A 6,000-nucleotide genomic window follows, 5' to 3' on the forward strand; every position below is an offset into this window, starting at 1 on the left:
TGTGATAGTAGAAGCTAGGGAAAAACTCAAAGATGAACTATGTGGATAAGGGGCTAGTCATGTATCTACATAGGTCTCTATATACGGGATAGCCATAAAGATGATTACGTATGTCCATAATCATAGTCGGTGCCACCATTCGTGGTGTGTAGAATCAACTTCTAAAGTTGTACCAACACTATGCATTACCCCCACCTCCCCCATGGTACTAAATATGATGTGTAAATCATTATTGGAAATCACTCCATTCAAACCAAGAACAACAATATACCTTGAGGCTTATAGAGATAATCCGTAAAAGGTAGCCATGGATATACCATACCCAATCAGAGCTTAATGTCCAAAATGGGAGGAGCTGATGTCCATGGTAGGAGAAGGTAATTTATGGGATAATGTGCCCAAACATATAAGCTTATCCAACCCTCAATTACAAGATTTACTGGAAATATGCTTGGTCATATACATGAGTATGCACACACCATACTTGATGAGAACTTAATGTCCAAAATGGGAGGAGGTGATGCCAATGGGCATGAGAATGTACTTTACGGGATAATGTTCCCAAACATACAAGGTTATCCAACCCTCAACTATAAGATTTATTGGAAATATGCTTGGTCATATATGTGCATTTGCATGGCTATAAGGGATGGAAGTAAAACATCATGTCTATATAAGAGGTGGGTATGTCAGCATAGACTATGATGGTGTGAATCTTCCACCAATTTAGATATTTTACACACAACATGGCCTAAAAATTTCCTTTGTATAGAAAAATATGCTAGAATCTATGTGCATAAGATACCAGTGCTAAAGACAATGCCACTTACATGATGCCCAGTCACGTGATTCATATATTTGTTAACTTCCCCTTTTTTCAGCCAACCATATTTGATAGTTTGCAAAAACAAAGATAGTAGGCACATATTCATATATTTGTTATAACTTCCCCTTTTTTTCAGCCAACCATATTTGACAGTTTGCAAAAACAAAGGTAACAGTTTGCAAAAACAAAGGTAGCAGCCTTTGTTATGGATTAGAGCTTGAGTTGGTAGAGAATACTTGATCTAGTAGTTCTAGCATGATGCCGATTCATAAAGCTAGTTGTGGTTCTCATTGACCAAAGGGGAAAGTAAGATGAAAAGGGTATGATCCCCAAATACTATGATTTTATCTAGTAGTTGCAACATCATGTTGATTCATGAAGCTAGTCGTGGTTCTCATCGACCAAAGGGGAAAGTAAGATGCAAAGAGTATGATCCCTAAATACTATGATTTGACATGAACACAAGCCCAACATAAGAATTCATCATGCATTATTAACATCAATTTAGATTCCTACTACCATCTTACATGCACCAAACACTTGAAGATATGTGGACATTGGTTAACCCACATTTCAAACATGGACTACAGTCACACCAAAACCATTATCACTATAAACTTGGTGACCAGGCATTCACGCCAAAACTAGATTTTAAGGATTGAATTTACATCAAGTAAGGGGGGATGTTAACCCCATTACACACTCTCCACCCTATATGAGAGGGATGATGTTAACCTCACTAAACGCTCTCCACCCTATATGATAGTGAAGAATAAGTGTCATGCAAAGACACTATAAAAATTATAACATTTATGAGAAATCTGACCTAACACCTAATCTCATTTAGTTAAAATAGGAGTTTTGGTGCCCGAGTATGAATAAGGGCTAGTTGTAAATATAAAATTATCTCATAATGTAATAAGGGCAAATTGTATATTACATTATCTCATAATGAATGGACATAATCCCCCTTGATGCTAAATATGTTCTCTAGTTTTCTACCTACTCTTTGCTTTTTTCTATGTGTGTGTGTGTGTGTGTGTGTGTGTGTGAGAGAGAGAGAGAGAGAGAGAGAGAGAGAGAGAGAAATAAAGAAAGAAAGAAAGAAAGAAAGCTATATTAATGTCTACTAGAGGCCGAACTCGACCTATGAGACAAATCAATGTACAACTGTCAATGTCTTTTGGATGTCCAGAAAAAAAAGGACAAAATGAACATGAAATAAACTATGAAAGTACTGAGCTAGTGGGGGGGTGAGAGAGAGAGAGAGAGAGAGAGAGAGAGAGAGAGAGAGAGAGTTGAGGGTTATTGTTTAGCTCATGTTCCTATCGATTCTTTATGTGAGAGAGAGAGAGTAGATAGTGAGAGGTGTGTGAAGAGAGAGCTTAAAGGAGAGAAGCTAGCAACTAGGCTTGGATCGCTTTAAGAGACCCAAGCTTGGATGCAAGTTAAGTACCCCACGACTGTTGTTGCACTTGTGTGTTTTTTTCTGTGAATGGTTAAGATTCGGAGAGGGAAAAAATGGGACATAACATTTCTAGATACCTTACCCATATTTTAGACCTACACTTAAGGGCTCTCAGTCATCATGTTGAAACCATTACCACTACATGCTTGAAAACAACTTGGCATTCAGGCCATAACCAAATTTTGAGGATGAACCAGCATTCATGCTATAACCAAATTTTGAGGATAACCAGGCATTCAGGCCATAACCAGATTATTCTAAAGATAAAATTTGAATCAAGGGTAGACGTTAACCCCATTTTTAAGAAGAATGCAAGGGAGAGGGGGAGCTTAAGCTCTTTGCAAGAAAACACACACACATAAGAGCAGACAAGCACATAAGGTAGATGGTTGGCATAATTTTGTTCTATTCTCTTCTTTTCTTTACAACCATAATAGCAAATATAATATAAAGATAAGAGTACATACTATAAGGTAGATGGATGGCTAAATTTTCTTCTCTTCTCTTCTCTTCTCTTCTTTACAACCATAACTATAACCATAACATAAAGATACGAGTACATACTATACTTGGGAAAGTAATCTCCTACTAAAACATATAAGGTTGGTCCACATAGTGTGAACCCAACTACATGAGCATGTTATGTTATAGCTCTAGTAAACCAAAATGATTATCCACATAGCCTTGTAAATCACTCGCAGCAGCATATCACCCATAATCTCACCAATCCCAGTGGTGGGGGTGGTAAGATTATGCCACTTATTTGTTATAAAAAAGAGACATGGGGAAGCTCTGAACAACTTGATGTTTATTATTAGGGGGTTCAAACCTTTATATACAAGTTATGAAAAGCAAAAATTCTAAAAACAATGGAAAGCACTTTGCTAAAAACACCTTGTGGGAAAAATCTATAGCATAAAAAACCCACTTTTACACACATAATAAATTAGGATTGTTTATGCACGTGCCTATAGAACATGCTAGAGTGTTTCAATTTTGTTATAAAAAAGAGACACGGGGAAGCTCCAAACAACTTGTGAAAAGCGGAAACTCTAAAAACAATAGAAAGCACTTTGCTAAAAACACCTTGGTGGGAAAAATCTATAGCCTAAAAGACCCACTTTTACACACGTAATAAATTAGGATTGTTTATGCACGTGTCAATAGAACATGCTAGAGTGCTTCAATTTTGATGCCATTTGATCCATGGGACTCGCCTTGAACTCCTTTATCTTGAGCTTGTTATTTCTTCAACACTCCCCTTCAAGCTCAAGATCTTCAAAACAGATAGCTTATATTGCTACTCTTCAAGGTATCTCCACTTCAAGTCTTCAATGTCAATTGGTGAACTCCATTGTTGGAAATTCTATGTCATCACAACAACCACCTTTGTGGTGTCGAAGATTGAGTCACTTTGACTCTTGGCTTTTCCATTGCTTTTGTCTTTAGTTTTTCTTGCTTTTAACCTTGAGCATTCTTGAACTAAGTTCTTCATCGAAACTTTGTGATCCATCATTTGATGATTGAGAAAAATCCAATTTCTCCTTATGTTTGTGTGTAGTAGCCTCCTTTGGTGATCTAGTCTCTCTTGGCAATCTTTAAACCCTTGTTTCATTTTTGAATGTGCTTGATGTAGATAGAACTCTAGGTCTTCCTTTCCAAGCGATGTAGACTTTGAATTCTTTGAGTATTTTTCATGTTCTCGAGATGTACCAATGTACTAACTTTTTGATTCATCAAATGTTACTTCTCTTATGACATGAATTTCTTTTATGAGTGGGCTCCAACATCTATATACTTTTCGATTTGTTGCATATCCAATAAATATACACCTCTTTGTCTTTTGACCTTGTGCCTCCGTTTGATACATGAACATTGGTAATACTTCCAAATACCTTCGAGAAAGATAGGTATGGTTTGAAACCTATATACACCTCTTATGGACTCTTATTGAGAAAATATACTATTGTAAGCATAGCTTCATCCCGAAGATTGTCTAGCATTATTTCGTTTAGCATAGCTCTTACTTGATACCATTGTCAAACCTCAAGCATCTCACATATTTGTGAGTTTGGTTTTCCACAAATGTTTTCCATTCTTGGAATTTCTCCAAGGCTTTTAACAAGTGAATCTATGTCTTCTTGTTGTAGTCATGAACAAGTGTCATAAAGTATCTGTATAGTCATAGTAGATGTCCTCTTTTGTCCATGTACATCGATGTGTGCAAGATCAAGCAATCCTTTGCTTTCTCGACCATTGCTTTTTAATGATAGAGGCTAGCTTGCTTTTTTAAATGGCAAGCTAAACATGTGTGTGATAACCCATCATCATTGAACTCAGGCAAATTTTTTGACAATTCCCTCTGCATGTCTTTCAACTTGTGAATGTCTATATGGAAAATCCTTTTAGGCCACAAATCAATGTATGAAACTTCTTTGGAACCTTAGTTCCTTCGACATGTGATCTCATGCAGTTCTACAAGCTCGACAAGAAAGATACAGAGACCATGGGCACAACACATCAGTAAATTCAAAGGTATCAAACAACTTAGTGCATTAAAGAAAGTCATTGAGGAAGATGAATCTATTGCTGTATTGCTAAAATGTGTTGACAAAGAACCTTATGAATCAATTGTTGCTACACTTAAAAGTGTGCCCAACACTTGTAGAATCGTCTCTACTTGAACAAGAATCCAAATTCAAAGATGTAGAATCGTCTCTACTTGAACAAGAATCCAAATTCAAAGATAAAGAGTCATTCAAATCACATTCAAGTGAGCAAGCACTGTATACAAAGGGTGGCAGATTTCAAAGGACAAATCAATCAACATCTCAACTTCCTAGATGCTATCACTGTGGATAACTTGGTCATACCAAGAATGAATGTCGCAATAAAGATAAACCAAAGCTTGTTTGTGACTATTGTGGAAAAATTGGTCACCTAGAAGAAGATTGCTATAAAAAAAAAAGAAGCAGGCAAACTACATCATCGAGGCCAAAGCTGTCCCAGCTTAAGACATGCTCTTCTAGAGAAAGAACCATTATACTTTTCACCCCTCTTGTCTCTACAAAAAGCGTGATGTAATTAGCCTCTTAGGCCATATGATGCACTCAAGCTAAAATTCATAGCCAAAGTAGCTATAATGCCAAAGCAGCATAAAGGCCAAAGTAGCCTAGCACAAGGGGAGAGAGAGGAAGAGTGAAAGCCTAAAAATTGTACCCAATCTAGCATCAAGCGGGGGTATTGAAATGAGTGATGCTAGAGTGCCAAGTCACCTAGCCAAGTTATCCCACATGAGCTATCATAGATTTGTTGTACTTTTCTCATATAAAAGGAGGACATTTGAAGCATTGGAATACAAGCACAACATCTCAAGTCTTTTTATGAGTACAAGTTTCCATCTTGTAACCTGACTGAACTTGAGTCTAAACTTACTTAGCAGACACTCATCACCATGAGTATTGTTCATTTTTATTCACTTTAGATTAGTGTTATCATTAGTGTAGGATTAGATTAGGATTAAGATCTAATTAGATAGTTGATTGTCATTAGGGAGCTTGATCCATGAATTTCATTATGGTATCGAAGCTTGGTTTAAGCTCTCCATTAGCTTAGCCTTAGCTCACACTAGTCTAATTACTTCATTAATCATCTAATTATTCACTAAGCTCAAGCTTATCCTTCTCTTCTACTTGTGGTCCAAACT

The sequence above is a fragment of the Cibotium barometz genome, chromosome 32, assembly GCF_041138505.1.
Source record: "Cibotium barometz isolate CiBa-2024 chromosome 32, ASM4113850v1, whole genome shotgun sequence".
Taxonomy (NCBI): Eukaryota; Viridiplantae; Streptophyta; class Polypodiopsida; order Cyatheales; family Cibotiaceae; genus Cibotium; species Cibotium barometz.